This window comes from Prunus persica, chromosome G8 (genome assembly GCF_000346465.2).
Source record: "Prunus persica cultivar Lovell chromosome G8, Prunus_persica_NCBIv2, whole genome shotgun sequence".
Taxonomy (NCBI): Eukaryota; Viridiplantae; Streptophyta; class Magnoliopsida; order Rosales; family Rosaceae; genus Prunus; species Prunus persica.
In genome coordinates, this window is record NC_034016.1 from 254,810 (window position 1) to 272,258 (window position 17,449).

The window sequence follows — 17,449 nt, forward strand, 5'->3', positions numbered from 1 at the left end:
TTATTTAAAGGGTGGTGCGGGTTTATCGTCCACGCCTTTACTTTTATTTAAATGCATGGAGCAGAATTAGTGCACATACAAGCACATTTACTTTACCGCACATTTAAGGTATGGTGCGGGTTTATCGTCCATACCAGCAAATTCATAACACTTTACTTTTATCATCAATTAATATACCTGAATAATGAGGACCTGAAATTCCTATTAATAAGTGGCTTAATATTCCAGATCTCGAGCCTAAAGTTTTGGATGGCAAATTTGGCAAAACTAGAGTTTGCTGCCTTGGACCTTTCCGGGGACAACTATTTATCATGGGTCCTGGATGCCAAAATTCATCTACGAGCCAATGGCCTCGGACAAACAATTGTAGATGAGAATGATGCTTCGCCTGAAGAGAATGCGAAGGCCATGATCTTTCTTCGCCGCCACATTCATGAAGCGCTGAAGAGCGAATATGTGGTGGTTGATGAACCGTTGGTTCTGTGGAAAGCTCTAGGTGAAATATACGATCACCAGAAGACGGTGACTCTCCCAAGAGCTAGATACGAATGGACCCACTTGAGATTTCAAGATTTCAAGTCAGTGTCCGAGTATAACTCTGCTATGCACAGAATTACCTCATTAATGAGGCTATGTGGGGAAAATATATCTGATGAGGATATGCTCGAAAAAACTCTGAGCACTTTTCATGCTTCAAATGTCCTCCTTCAGCAGCAATACAGACATAGCGGTTTCAAGAAGTACTCGGAACTTGTATCTTGCCTCTTGTTAGCTGAGCAGAATAATGAGCTCTTATTAAAGAATCACCAATCTCGCCCAACGGGCTCAGCACCACTTCCTGAAATAAATGCTGCATCTCAGGAAGTGAATGCCACTTCATCTCGTGGCAGTATCTACAAACGTGAGCGAGGGGGCAAGCGTGGCCACTGGCAAGGAAGTAGAAAAAAATCGTGGTACTCGTTCAGAGGGTTTAGGTCCAAGGAGCGGTCCATCCACGAATGGCAAAAATGCATCCCGTAATAAGGGAAAGGCACAGATGAGCCATGTGCCTAGAAATGTTGAAAGCCCTTGTCACAGATGTGGTGCAAAGGGACATTGGGTGCGCGCATGTCGTACGCCCAGGCATTTGGCGGATCTCTATCAAGCTTCACTTAAGAACAGGAAAGTGGAGATAAATTACATTGATCATGCTCCGCCAGCCACAGATGGCTCATCAGAAATATCACGTCAGCTAAACAAGACGCATCTAGATGTTTCTGATTTTGTTACTGAAAGAGGGAATGAAGGTTATGTGTCCGAATTAGATTCAATTCCTTAATATACTATTTGTATTAGCTGAAGTGTTGTTTAAATTTCAATCCAATAAAAGTGGTAATGTTTTCTTCTTTATTAATCCAGCTTATTTTACTTATTTGGTGGCATGGATGTAAATTATGGATGCCCTCAAAACAAAGGCTATGGCAGAGATATTTGTCTCGCAGACAGCGCAACTACTCATACGATCCTTCAAGATCGGAAGTATTTCTCAAAATTAATGCTTACAAAAGCAAAGGTAACAACCATATCAGGTCCTGCAGATCTGATTGAAGGTTCAGGAATAGCCCAAATTATGTTACCGAATGGAACAATACTGTCCATTCCAGATGCTTTGTATTCATCTAACTCCAGAAGGAATCTGTTGAGTTTCAAAGATATACGTTTGAATGGCTACCATGTTGAAACAAAGAAAGAGGAAAACATGGAATATCTTTGTATTACCTCCAGTGATACTCAAAAGCGTATACTGGAAAAGCTTTGTGAGCTCTCATCAGGGTTGTATTACACAACCATATGGACAATTGAGGCACATATGTCATGGACCAAGAGTCCACTGACTCAAATGCTTTTAAGCTTTGGCATGACAGGTTGGGTCATCCTGGATCCACCATGATGCGCAGGATCATCACCAACTCTAAATGACATCCCTTGTTGACTAAACACATTATGTTATCAAGCGACATCTTTTGCCAAGCTTGTTCACAAGGGAAGTTGGTGATCAGACCATCACAACCAAAGGTTGATGTTGAGTCTCCATCATTTTTGCAGAGAATTCAAGGGGACATTTGTGGACCCATTCATCCCCCATGTGGACCATTTCGGTACTTTATGGTCTTGGTAGACGCATCTACCCGATGGTCACATGTTTGTCTTTTATCTACTCGGAATATGGCATTTGCTAGGCTTTTGGCTCATATAATTAAATTACGAGCCCAATTCCCAGATTATCCCATTAAGTCAATCAGACTCGATAATGCTGGTGAATTTACATCTCAGACTTTTGATGACTATTGCATGTCACTAGGCATTGATATTGAACATCCTGTTCCCCATGTGCATACTCAAAATGGCTTGGCAGAAGCTTTAATTAAACGCCTTCAATTGATAGCACGCACTTTGCTAATGAAAACAAAGTTGCCAGTTTCTGCTTGGGGATATGCCATTTTACATGCAGCATCGCTTGTGCGATTGAGGCCCGTCACCAACAATCAATGTTCTCCAATACAACTCGTATTGGGAAATCAACCAAACATTTCACATTTAAGAATTTTTGGGTGTGCGGTATATGTGCCCATTGCACCACCGCAACGTACTAAGATGGGCCCTCAACGCAGATTGGGAATTTATGTTGGTTTTGATTCACCATCTATCATCAGATACTTGGCACCCCTGACGGGTGATATTTTTACCGCACGATTTGCGGATTGTGATTTTGATGAAACAATCTTCCCACCATTAGGGGGAGAAAAATATGTGTCTAAAGAACAAGGCAAACTCATTCCTGAAAAATGACATGAATTATCCTGGAATGTATCCACATTGTCTCATCTCGATCCTCATACTGCTCAATGCGAAAACGAAGTGAGAAGGATCGTTCACCTCCAAAGTATTGCCAATCAGATGCCAGATGCATTTAATGATGCAGCAAAGGTGACGAAATCTCATATCCCAGCTGCAAATACACCCGCACGGATTGATGTCCATAATGGACAAAGCAATGTCCCAGCAAATGGTTCATCTGCTGCACGCCTAAAACGTGGCAGACCACTAGGCTCAAAGGATTCAATTCCTCGAAAGAGGAAGTTGATAGACAAAATGAATCCAAATGAAATAAATAGAGAGCCCACAATTCATAATTCAAATGCCCCCAAAGAGGGACAGGTACTTCTTGACAAGGAAAACGTCATTGGTGAGACAAGTGCCCCTGGAGTGGCAACCGTACCTGAAAGTCAAGAAATCTCCATAAATTATACGTCCACTGATGAATTGTGGAGTAGAAATGAGATGATCATCGATGATATATTTGCATTCTCAGTGGCTGCTGAGATCATAAAATATGATGATATTGAGCCGTGCTCTATTAATGAATGTACACAGAGGCAAGATTGGCCCAAGTGGAAAGATGCAATCCAGGCAGAATTAAATTCTTTGGAAAAAAGGAGTGTTTTTGGACATATTAGTCCAACTCCACCCAATGTGAACCCTGTAGGTTACAAGTGGGTATTTACAAGAAAGCGCAATGAGAAAAATGAGATCTCAAGGTATAAAGCGCGACTCGTTGCGCAAGGTTTTTCACAAAGGCCTGGAATTGATTATGTGGAAACGTACTCTCCAGTAATGGACACAATTACATTCCGTTACCTAATAAGTTTGGCGGTTTCAGAAAAACTTGAAATGAGACTCATGGATGTCATTACCGCATATTTGTATGGAGAATTGGATACAGATATATACATGAAAGTTCCAGAAGGATTCAGGTTGCCTGAAGCAGCCAGAAACAAACCACGGGACATGTTCTCAGTTAAATTGAGAAAATCATTATATGGGCTAAAACAATCTGGACGAATGTGGTACAATCGTCTCAGTAAGTATTTACTGAAGGAAGGATACACAAATGATCCTATTTGCCCATGTGTGTTTATTAAGAAATCAGAGTCTGGATTTGCGATAGTGGCAGTATATGTCGATGACATGAATCTAATTGGAACTTCTGAAGAGCTTTAAAAGACTGTTGATTATCTCAAACGTGAGTTTGAGATGAAGGACCTTGGAAAGACAAAATATTGTCTTGGCTTGCAGATTGAGCACAGTGCTAATGGAATTTTGGTGCATCAATCAACTTATACTGAGAAAGTATTGGAACGGTTTGGCATAGATAAAGCCCATCCACTTAGCACTCCAATGGTCGTTCGATCGCTTGACACTAAGAAAGACCCATATCGTCCAAAAGAGAATGATGAAATGGTCCTTGGTCCAGAAGTACCATATCTTAGTGCAATAGGTGCCTTATTGTACCTAGCACAATGTACCAGACCAGACATATCATTCTCAATAAATCTGTTAGCAAGGTACAGTTCTGCTCCAACAAGGCGACACTGGACCGGCATCAAACATGTTCTACGATACCTTCGTGGGACAACAGACATGGGGTTATTCTATTCCAGTGAATCGACCAATGCCCAGAGTATTATTGGTTATGCTGATGCAAGATATCTCTCTGATCCACATCAAGGACGATCACAGACTGGGTATGTATTTACATGTGGAGGAACTGCGATCTCATGGCGCTCAACAAAACAAACATTAGTGGCCACATCTTCTAATCACTCAGAAATACTTGCCCTCCATGAAGCCAGTCGTGAATGCGTTTGGTTAAGGTCGGTAATCCATCACATTCGAAGCACATGTGCCCTACCCTCAACAACAGACACTCCAACAATTCTGAATGAGGACAATGCAGCTTGTATTGCTCAGATCACAGGAGGATATATTAAGGGTGACAGGACCAAGCACATATCACCAAAGTTTTTCTATACACATGAGCTCCAGAAGAGTCAAGAAATCAAAGTCAGACAAATCCGTTCAAGTGATAACCTGGCAGATCTCTTCACTAAATCATTGCCGAAATGTACATTCCAAAAGTTAGTGCATGGCATCGGATTACGACAACTCTGCAAGCAATCAAGTTGGAGCATGCAAAATCAGGGGGAGCATTCAAAAGTCCTCTAACATAGGACATATGCACGTTGTACTCTTTTTCCTTCGCTTAGGTTTTTTCCCACTGGGTTTTTCCAAGCAAGGTTTTAATGAGGCAACCAATCTAGGGACATGTGGTCTCCAAGGGGGAGTGTTGTAAAGAAGAAACATGTGGAGCCCACATTTATGGGGCCCACAAAGAAAATGAAGCAAAGTATTTGGAGGTTTATCAGCTGCACACTCACTGATGTGTATTGTAGAATCACGGGTGCCATTTAACATGTCTATAAATAGAGAAAGAAGAAGAGAGAAAGAAAATAGGAAAAGAAGAAGAGAGAAAGAGATAGGAAACGGAAAGAAGAAAAGGAAAAGAGGAAAGAGAGAGAAGAGGAAAGAAGAGGGTAAGTAAGCAGAGAGAAAATTCAGTGAGTCACATATATTGTAAACACTATTGTAGTCATATTATTATATAGTGAAAAGTTACTGTTGCTGCTCTCCGAGGACGTAGGCGTAGCCGAACCTCGTTAAATACTGTGTCTCATCTACTTTACGTGCAGCTCAAAATTCGCACATATCCCAGGTTATTTTATAACAGATTCATTAATTAAATAGCCTTTTTTTTGTTTAATGCGGACAATAGTGATTAAATAAAGGAGAATGGTAGAAACCTTTTTTTTTTTGGATTTTTTCCCTTCTCCTTATGACATGTGTCAATTTCCTTACACTTAAAACAATGTCAAAAAAAAATTACTATTGCTTTTAATTTTAAAAAAAAAAACAATGTCAAAAAAAAAAAAATACTATAGCTTTTAATTTTTTTTAAAAAAACAATGTCATTAATATATCATACAAACTACTTTTTATTTTCCAAATTTACCTTTATTAAATATATTGATTTTTTTTTGTTTTAATTTACAACAAGCTAATCTTTTTATAATTTTTTTTACCACCTTGTTAAAAAATTAAATAAATAATAAAAAGTCAGCATTATTATTATTATTATTATTATTTGTGGTTTTCTCTAGAGAAATGAAACTCCTATTTTCTCTTTGTTTCTATTGGTCATTGACAATGGTTATGTAAACATCACATGTGCAGCTTCTGCCTTAGACAAGTTGGACTATTTTAGTGCAAAAAAACCATCCTTTGAGCATGGCTAGAGTAGTATCAAACATCTAGATTTGAATATAAAGTTTTCTATTGCCAACAAAGTCTAGTCCAATGAAAAAGTGCCTTTTTTTGCAGATCGATAATTTCATGTTTAAACATCATGATATCTTAATAATGTATGTGTAGAAATCCCTCCCGCCTTATGGATTGTGTTTTTAAAAAAAATTATGTTTAATTCTTTTTTCAAAAAAAATGAAAGAAGACACATTGACAGACATAGTTAAATAATTTTGAGCACATAATGGAAAACCTCAATCAATCTTTTTCCTATCCTTTTCTGGAATAGCCTAGAAAACCCAATGAAAATATATCATTATATATCATGATAACATCCTAAGGTTTTTGAAGTTTCGATAATATAGGTAGAGCATTTGCCAGAAGTTCAAGTCAATTACACTGTAGAAATAATAAACTCAAGCAACTTTTTTCCCTCTGATTAAACAACCAATAAAAAAACATAGACAAAAGACAAAAGGAAGAATGAGAACCAGACACTACGTGATCGTGATTTCATCTCCTAACATCTCCATTACATTTCATCATGAACCAAAAAACCAGGAATAAAATCAATCGTCATTATTGTAATCAATCACAACCCAAGCCCTAACTTATAAAAAAAGTTAGGGGTGAATAAACATCCACCTTTCAGAACTTATACCTACCTGCAAACAGAATCCACAGTGGAAAATACTATATTATACATTGTGTTGTGACCAAAGCACATGTTCTTTCACATTCTCATGCTTGACAAAAACACTGGTTTAGACATATCCAACATGCCAATATAAAATCATTTACATCTAGTAACCATAAAGTGGACGAAAGAATTGTGACTACTATTGCTTACATGCCAAAACCATACACCTCAACACAACATGAGTGCGAGGCACCAGCTTCTTCATTCACTGAGTCTTTGGTTTTTAAATCTTCACATAAGGGAAGAACCCCATAAAGTTGACTACTGCTGGATTCCATCCCAATTGCTCAGCACAACAGAACATTAAAAATGTGTTTGCAAAATAAGAATTAAACCCCATAAAGACGTACCACAAAGCATGACCTTGTGGGTTAAAGTACCATCCACAGACTTCCCTGCACAAGACGTGATCCAAAAGCTAACAAAGAATCCCTAGGGATATGGTGCCCAGATACAACTTTGCAAGCCACTTGACATTTACATATTTTGTGTGGATGTAGTACTTGTACATTCGAGGAATGCAGAGAAGACAGAGTATCACATAGTGTACCTTAAAGCCAATTCTAAATCGTACATGAGAATGGAATACAGCAAATACAGCACCATATAGAAACAAGAAGGTGGGCATTGTGCTACGATAATGCCAATCCGGTGAGTAAAGGATGTAGATATATAAAAGCATTTCCCATACCATTGGTGTTTCATCACCTTGCTACTGCCTGGAAACATATAGAAATATCTCAATTATTTCAGATCGAGTAGTAGATAAACTAATCAAAACAATTCAAGTCATATACACAAACACAACCTAATTTTGACCGACCAGTGCAACATGGCTGATGGGGCCTACAGCTCACTAATATTAGGTGTTTAATTGTAGGGGTTTATCAACAAACAGATAGAACTATGAGCTAACATAATTATATTCATATTGACATAGACAACCACAGATTAATAAGAATTAACATAAGTTTTTCAGACCTTATGAAATCTTTTGGTAGTGTGGAATCAAACATCATCGTTTGCTTCAAATATCTTTTTCATACTCTAACATTACATTATGAAAGTGGTTTATGCATATATTTGCCCCTCCCATATAACAATTCCTCTTAATAAAATAGAAAAGGAGAAAAGGAAAAAAAAAGCTAGTAAGGAAGAAAGAAAGAAGTGGTTGTGCTAGTAAGAGAAAACAATGTCTATAGGCAAAAAGACAAAAAATTTGCAGAACAATATCAAATATTATTATCAAGAACTTTATCGCAATTCACCAGTGTCTCATCAAAGGTTTGCTGATTTTCTATACAAGGCCAAATTATCAGTTCGAAGCTTCTGAATTTTTTATTTTTTTTTCACAACAATCACAAATAGAATTTTACGGGGTAGTTTTTCATTGTATTACTTCCTTGAAATATATACACATATAATCCTTACTCTACAAGGAAACACTAATCAATAAAGGACACAACAATAAATCCTTCCTAATAAAGGACTCCTAATATTCACAATATATTTACATACTTATTTAAATAACTCACGTTTATACTCCCCCTCAAGTTGGTGCATATATATCACACATGCCCAACTTGTCAAGTGAGTTACCAAACTTTCGACTACATACTGCATGAGTAAGAACATCTGCAAGTTGTCCCTCTGACTCCACAAACGGTATTGATACAATCTTCTTCTCAAGCTTCTCTTTGATAAAATGACGATCAACCTCTACATGCTTCGTTCTATCATGCTGTACCGGGTTATCAGCTATGTCTCTTGCTGACTTGTTATCACAAAACAACCGCATGGTATCCTTTGGTTTAAACCCAAGTCCCCAAAGAAGTTTTCGGAGCCAAAGGATTTCACAGATTCCTTGAGCCATACCTCTATATTCGGCCTCAGCTGAAGACCGTGACACCACCTTCTGTTTTTTACTTTGCCATGTCACCAAATTCCCTCCAACGAAGGTAAAATATCCAGAAGTAGACCGTCTATCAGTTACATCACCTGCCCAATCCGCATCAGTAAACCCTTCAATCCTCAAATGCCCATTTTTTCTATACAAGACTCCTTTTCCAGGTGCCGACTTCAAGTATGCCAAGATACGCAGAACAGCAGCCATATGATCCACACTCGGTGAATGCATGAACTGACTCACAACACTCACAGCATATGCAATATCAGGACGAGTATGAGCCAAATAAATCAGTCTCCCTACAAGTCTCTGATATCTGCCCTTATCAACTAGTTTCTGCTCCGGATCCAAACACAAATGATGCTTCTCAACAATAGGCGTCTCTACCGGCTTACATCCCAACATACCAGTTTCTTTTAATAAATCCAGTACATACTTACGTTGAGACAAGAAGATACCTTTTGACGAGCGAGCAACTTCAACTCCCAAGAAATACTTCAAATCCCCTAAGTCCTTCATCTCGAATTCGACCGCGAGATTTCCTTGCAACTTGGACATCTCATCAACATCGTTTCCTGTTATAATCATGTCATCTACATAGATAATCAAGGCTGTTACTTTATTCTGTCTACGCTTCACAAACAAAGTGTGATCAGAATGACTCTGACAATATCCATTCTTTCTCATGACTTGAGTAAATCTACCAAACCATGCACGGGGCGATTGCTTAAGTCCATAGAGTGACTTACGCAACCGACATACTCCGGTGTTCCCACCATTGCTATATCCAGGAGGAAAATCCATATACACTTCTTCCTCCAAATTCCCATGGAGAAATGCATTCTTCACATCAAACTGTTTTAATGGCCAATCCATGTTTGCAGCTAAAGAGATAAGAACACGTACTGTATTCATCTTGGCAACCGGGGAGAAAGTCTCCTGGTAATCTACCCCATATGTTTGGGTATATCCTTTAGCCACCAACCTTGCTTTGTATCTGTCTATGTTCCATCAACTTTATATTTAACTGTAAACACCCACCGACATCCCACTGTCTTCTTCCCTATGGGTAGCTTCATCACCTCCCAAGTATTATTTTTCTGCAATGCCAACATTTCCTCATCCATTGCTTTTGCCCACTTTGGATCTTTTAGAGCTTCCTCCACTCGAGTTGGTACATGGATAGACTCCATATTACTTACCATAGTCTGACGCTCTGGTGCAAGCTTATTGCATGATACATAGTTGGCTATCAGATACTTCACCTTTCCTTCAGGAGAAAACCTATCAGGAGGCACACCTCGATTTTGTCTTGGCGGCAATTTATAAGTACCTACACTTGGATTAGTTACACAATCATTTACGATACTTACCTCAGGCATATTCAGAGAAGATGTATTGGGCGGCACTTCGGAACTAGAGAGAGAAGGTGTACTAGGCTCCTCAATAAGGGGTATACTGGGCTCCGCACAAGGTTATTCAACAGCAAGGTTCTTCTCGATAGTAGCTTGCCGTGACTCTCCTAGTAGGGGCTCAGTACCAGGTTCTACACGCTGTTCAATAGTCACATCTCCCCCTAGATCCAACCAACTCAGATTACCATCAGTGTTCTCCCCCTGGTGATCTGAAGTGGAAGGTACAAAAGTGTAGAAATATTCTGTTTCAGAGAAAGTCACATCCATGGTTACATACATATGTCGGGTCTCAGGATGGTAACACTTATACCCTTTTTGGTGAGACGAGAAACCCACAAAGACACACCGTAGTGCACACGGATCCAATTTACTACGATGTATTTTCTGAATATGAACATAAGCCACACAACCAAACACTCGAGGAGTGAGAGTATTACTGGACACCACTGGAGTATGTTGAGTGAGGACCTGAATAGGTGTTTGAAATCCAACCACCCGAGAGGGCATACGATTAATGACATACACGGCATAAGTAACAGCTTCAGGCCAAAAACGTGGAAGAACCGAGGCCCCAAGGAGTAAGGCACGAGCTGTCTCCAAAATGTGACGATTTTTACGCTTTGCAACCCCATTTTGCTGTGGGGTATGCGGACATGTGGTTTCATGGAGAATCCCTTGACCACGGAGAAACTCCGACAACTCAAAATTAATGTATTCTCCTCCATTATCAGAATGTAGAACTTTAATAACGGAAGAATATTGCGTTTGAACCATCTGAGCAAATGACCGAAATATGGCACCAACATCACTTTTATTTTTCAACACATAAAGCCATGTCATACGAGTGCAATCATCAACAAATGTAACAAACCACCGAAGTCCAGAAGAAGTAACAACTGGAGAAGGCCCCCAAACATCGGAATGCACAAGATCAAATGGAAAATGTCTTTTATTCATACTAGGAGGAAACGAAGCACGATGGCTTTTAGCAAGAATACATACTTCACACTGTAAGTCTGATTCATTTATTCCACTAAATAAATGAGGCAACATACGCCTTAAATAGGTAAAGGATGCATGGCCTAATCGACGATGCAATAACCATACTACTTGTAAATTACTACCACGGAGCACTCGGACTGCATGAGCTCTGCCAGGAACGACATCATCCACGTAGTACAACCCCTCTCTCTTAGTGCCACGCCCAATTATCTCCTTGGTCTGAATATCCTGAAGTAGACAAAAGGACGGATACATTAGAACAACACAATCCAATTGTTCAGTAATCTGTGGTATGGAAAGTAAATGATGTGATAAAGATGGAACAAGCAAACATCGGTGTAAAGGGAGAGAGGCTGTGAGATACACGGTACCAGCACCAACAACAGGTGCACGGGTACCATTAGCAGTTGCAATATATTCCCTGTGAGATGTTGTCATATATTGGAACACATTCTTATCGTATGTCATATGATCTGTTGCACCAGAGTCCAGAATCCAACCTGCATGATGCTTAGTGTCGGAGGCCAAAAAAACATGCCCTACAGTACCTATAGTGGAGGATGAATCACCATGGGTAGAACGAGTCAACAAAGTTTGACTCGGGTTATTGGAGATAGTCTCATCCTCCTTAGCTTTTGGTGGGGCAGTAGCCAGGGATGCACGGCCTCCATTATTTTCCCCACTCCCACGCTCCTTTGCACGTAGCTTCTTCTTCAATTCTGGGAACCACTCAGGTACCCCATGCTTGGCAAAACACGTATCCTCAATATGACGGGTTTGTCCACAGAAAGTACACTTCAAATCATCTTTATTTTCTCGGGTAAATGGACGAGAATTTAAAGACTGACTAGAAGGATTACTAGGACGAAAGGCAGCGGCGGGCCGAGAGACCATGGCCATGGATGGCAGCCCTCCTTGGTTGTTGCCCCCACTCATCATGGTGGCATGTCTTTGTGCTTCACGCCGAACAACAGAAAACATTTCCTCAACAGATGGTAAGGGTTGAGTACGTAGAATATCACTACGTACTTTATCAAAGATATCATCCAAACCCGCCAAAAAAGTATACACACGATCAATTTGAATCTCATCTCGAAGGGTCTTGAGATCCACTGCACACGTCATCTTGATTGGTCTCCTTTGATCTAACTCCTGCCAAACGGACTTGAGATCAGCGTAATACACACCAACAAGTCGGCCCTCTTGACGGAGTCTGAAGGATTTAACCTTTAATTCATAAATTTGAGAAATATCCGAACCATCATAATAGGTCCGAGCCACCTCTTCCCAAACTTCTTTAGCAGTACGTAGGTGAATAAAAAATCCCATGATAGCAGGTTCCATGGAATTGATCAACCACCCTTTTACGATTGCATTCCCTGTCTCCCATGTCTCATACCCAGCACTATTCTCAGCAGGTTCCTTGGTACTCCCTGTCACAAAGCCTTTCCTACCGCGTCCAGCGATGTGCATCTCCAAAACTTTGGACCAAAGAGGATAATTTGATCCATTCAACTTCACTGTGTTTGGTACAGCAGACGCATCATTCTGAATAACAACAGGATTCAATACTGGAGTATTGGTTGGTGTACGAGAGCTGCCCTCCAATTTCAAAACAGCACTATCTTCCAAAGAGGCACTATCTTCCAAAGAGGCCATCCTATCTTACAGTGCACAGCTCTTGATGTAGCAATCCACACGGTTCTGGAGGTAGTAATCCACACAGCACAGCCAAATCACACACGGCAATATCACACACACCCACACAGCCTAACATTCTGCAAGGGAATATTGCAGAAAAGAAAGAGTTGGCCGTCAACAGCAGCGGAAAAATATTCTAGGGTTACGGCAACCTAAGCTCTGATGCCAAATAGAATTTTACGGGGTAATTTTTCATTGTATTACTTCCTTGAAATATATACACATATAATCCTTACTCTACAAGGAAACACTAATCAATAAAGGACACAACAATAAATCCTTCCTAATAAAGGACTCCTAATATTCACAATATATTTACATACTTATTTAAATAACTCACGTTTACATCACATACACAACTACCATGCCCCTCTGATCCTCTCAAGCCTTTATTCTAGACCATCTCATATTGTCATTCACTCAAATACACCCGACACATCTTAAGAACTCAAAATTACATCATATTTCATTTACTACTACAGCTGCTTAATTGCAACTGGAAAAGATAGCACATAAGCACTGTGTTGACTGGCACATAAGTGGACCGCTCATAAGTGACCCCTGCCATCAGTGATCCACAATATACCTACACCTATGCAAGCTTTAAAGGAACTAGTGTAGACATCTTCATACCATATCAAAACAATGCCAGAAATGCATCACTGCAAACAACAAGCAGCCCAAATTAATATCAAGGCACAACCTTTGCAACCTCAACCACCACATTACCACCCTTTCCTAACCACATTGTTGCCATACCTCAGCTATACCTACACTGCCTTGGCCCATCAAGAGATCAAACCACGATCCAATTACTAATCAAGCTCAGATAGTATATCCCACTAGATAAATGACAACACTACTTGGCAAGCCAAACTGGAATATCCCCTTTTTCATATTACTTTACTTCTTTTCAATTCAGACAGTAAAAGAACTGTAAGTGTTCCTTTTGTAAAGGAATTTGAGGTCGAGGAATAACACAAGGACCCAATCATTTTTTTTATGAAGAGAACTAAAATAACTATCATAAGCATGTCACATGTGCACACGCATTACAATACAAAACAAGATAAAAGGTTGTGATTCATCTATTTCCCAGTGAATCCATCAATAAAAGGTCTGCCAGCATTGAGATCAGAGAGAGGACGTTGAGTAAGAACACTGAAGCAGCTGTTGTTTATGGAAAAATAGAAATAAAAAGAATAAAAAAGAAGCAGTAGAAAAGGAATACTTACAGACGTTGCAAAGTGGCATGGTAAAGCATGCTCCTAATAGCAAGTATCATATTGGAGATGTGAAGAACGCTAAATCTCTTCTCAAAACGTTGCCTCAAAGCATTGATAAGGCTAATGAGTGCCAACAAGATGCCTGAGATATTCGATATAGTGTTGAAGAACTCGGCAATGAAAGAAGAGTAGACATAATTTTGCTCACACCAATCTTTGGATGTGACAGGACCCCAAAAGCTGGATAAGTCATCTGCCATAATTCGATAAGTATTGACTCAACGTTCACCAGGATGATCTTGTGGAGTTCATAAAACCTGTGATCATGCTATTTTTAAAAGGTAATTGAACAGAAAAAACAAAAAACTTGGAAAAAGTCAACGAACAAGTGTATGCTTTACTAGTTTTAAAATAACTGTTGAGGCCCAAAAAAATCACAGGAAGCCCAAAGACATCCAAAGCCCAATATAACATATAATGTTGGTCATGCGTTAGTTCAAGCTGTATTTTGAAAATTAATTTATTAAATAAATATATAAATAGTGTACATGCCATGCCAAATCAATAATACATTTTTCCTATGCCAATCACCTAACAAGCTCACATGAACCCAAGTCATGTGGTTTACGGGGCTTGCACGAGGGATTGTGGTGTGGACGGTTACGGAGGTCCACAAGGCCCACGGAAACTCTTGGATAATGGAGACTTTGGGCTAGCTACTTGGGAGCACCAAAGTCCAAGCCCATTACTTGGAGTTCTCCAATATGGGTGAGCAAATGAGATAATTTTCAAGCACTTTCTTTTACCCATAGGAAATAGTCATTTTCCAAATGCCTATTTTTACCCGTTGGAAACAAGCCTTTTTCAACACTCTCTATTACCCGTTGGAAACAAGCAGTTTCCAGCGCTTCCTTTTACCCATAGGAAATAATTAGTTTATGGTAACTAGCTTTACCTACTGAAAAATAGCATGCCCCAATGCTGCATTTTAAGCATTGGAAATAAGCTGGTTCCAGCACCTCCATTTACCTATTGGAAATAAAGGAAAACTCTTACCGTTTATAAATTAGGAGGCCTTGCTCAGCCAAAACCAACCCCTCTTGGTTGCTGCAAGCTTCTCAACAATCATGAGAACTCATATTTCCTTAGCTACTGCAAGCATTCCAGCAGCCTTCACAGTCATTCCTCAGCCATCACAAACATGTCTTCTGCTTCTACTTTCTCACCCTTGAAATCCATCATCTTCTCCATAAAGCCTCATCAAGCATAACTCCAAGCTTATCCTTCCTTCCAAGCTATAAACACCATAGCCTTCAAACCTCAATCTTTTTCTCCCATCCTCATCCTCTTAAAACTCTTAAATCCTCATAGCTATAGCCACAAACAACCGATTATCAACACCCAAACTCAAGCATATCCAAGTCAAGCACATGCATTCTCATTTGCTAAACTTGTGGGTCTTTAGCTCTTACACTCCAAGCTCTCATGCCAAGCCTAGTAGTATCTTGATTCACCAAGCAAACTCTCATGCCAAGCATGTGCAACATCAATGTACCATATTCAATTCTTCGTCAAGTTGCTGGAAACATCCGCACAAAGCACGCAGTCGCTAGAAGAAGAACAAAGTACTCCCCTGGGACTTGCTTCTCCCTCGGGATACTTTGGGCCTAGTTTTCGCTAACTCAGAAAAGGGGCAACGAAGCCCGAATGAGCATTCGGACGAAAAATACCCCAACAATAACCAACAGTAAACTCAGGAAAAAAGCATAATTATCTACATTTAATTTTAGTAAGAGTTACATCTTCTCTCGTCAAATATTCTGAGAAAAAAAAATTGCAACTGGAAGTTGAAATTAGGCAATGGTGTCTCTAATATTACAATACGATGGCGTTTTATCAAGGGGAGAAGAAGAGAAAGAAGGAATGAAGGAATGGATGGATACTTGGGAGGAATTAGGTAGTGAGAGTGAGAGTAACTTGTATATGCCGCCACACATTCAACATCCACGTAATAAGAAGAATAATAATAAAATCAATACTTCCTCTTCTTTATGCTGCTCCTCACTATAGTGGTGCCGCCAGAGAGAGAGGCAACTACAACTGCAACTGCAACACTCGGATGTAAAATTAGGGATTGGAATTGGTTGAGGAATTTTGAAAGCGGCTTGACTTGGCTTGGCTTGGTTTGGCTTGGTTGTGACGTTGTATTTGTATTGTAAATTGGAGGGATGGGAATGGGATGGGATCTGCTTTGCTTTTAGAACGCGTTGAGTTCGCGTGGATCGTAGGCTCACATGGCAAATGCTAACCGCCAAAAGGAAAAAGGAGCACACGGAAATCCTTTTTCCTGTTTCACACAATAACAACTCAACTCAATTGATTTGTGGATGGATAGCATAACTCGTTTTAATGTTGTAGTCTTGCTAACATGAGTTTAGTTAAGTTGGCTATAACAGATGTGTTCTCCACTCTACACTTGAGTTTGAATACCTCTCTCTTTAATAAACTATACACGTAGGGGGTGTATTCAATTTAGATTTTAAAGATTTTAAAAAAGTTTAAAAGTTTAGGTGTATTCAATCATGATTTTATAGAAGTCTATTCAATCACAATTTTATAGAAGTCTATTCAGTTCTAAGTGTATTCAATTCAGACTTTTTAAACTCCATTAGTTACATTTTCATCCATTAACTCCAAAAATAGTTGCAGAGAACCCCTAATTATATATCGTGCGGCAGCGGCTCCAAGATTTTAGAGGCCTTGTGCCAAAACAACAAGAGGGCCTCCTAAAATAAAGTTTTCAACGAAAAATTATAAAAAAGAATCAAACTATATAATCAAAGTCTTGTGATCATCAAATTACTAATTATCAATAACCAATAGAAAAAATGATAATATACAAAATATAGGAAAAACAAATTTTGAGAATTTGAGAGAGAGAGAGAGTTGAGTGGTTAAAGGCTAAAGCTTGAAAAAAAAAAAAAAAAAAGATGTAGGCAACTGGAAAAAAAAATTGCATACAAAGTTGTATGTTAGAGATCTCTTATATGGATCCAAATCCTCTGCTATGATTTTCTTTGTAATGATTTGCTTAACTTTTGTTCTCTATACGTCACCTCGTTAAAATTTAATTTAAGGGATTTAAAAGTTGACACCCAACTAATGGGATAGTTAACGTCCAAAGTCTTCTTTTTTTCCTCTCCTTCTTACTTCACGTTATGGTCTCTTTTCTTTTTTGCCTTCTTCCTTATGTTATGGCTTTTTTTTGCTTCATGTCTCTGCCCTACTGTAGGGGTCTTTTTGTTCTAGCAGCCTAACG

General features: G+C 39.3%; 1 pseudogene across 1 annotated transcript; it reads right to left on the reverse strand.

Moving 5' to 3' along the window:
- LOC18767744 lies at positions 7,086-14,434 on the reverse strand (annotated as a pseudogene). Its single transcript, XR_002273067.1, has 2 exons — positions 14,140-14,434; positions 7,086-7,599 (listed from the first exon to the last, which is right to left on the reverse strand). The product of XR_002273067.1 is annotated as an alkaline ceramidase 3 (transcript).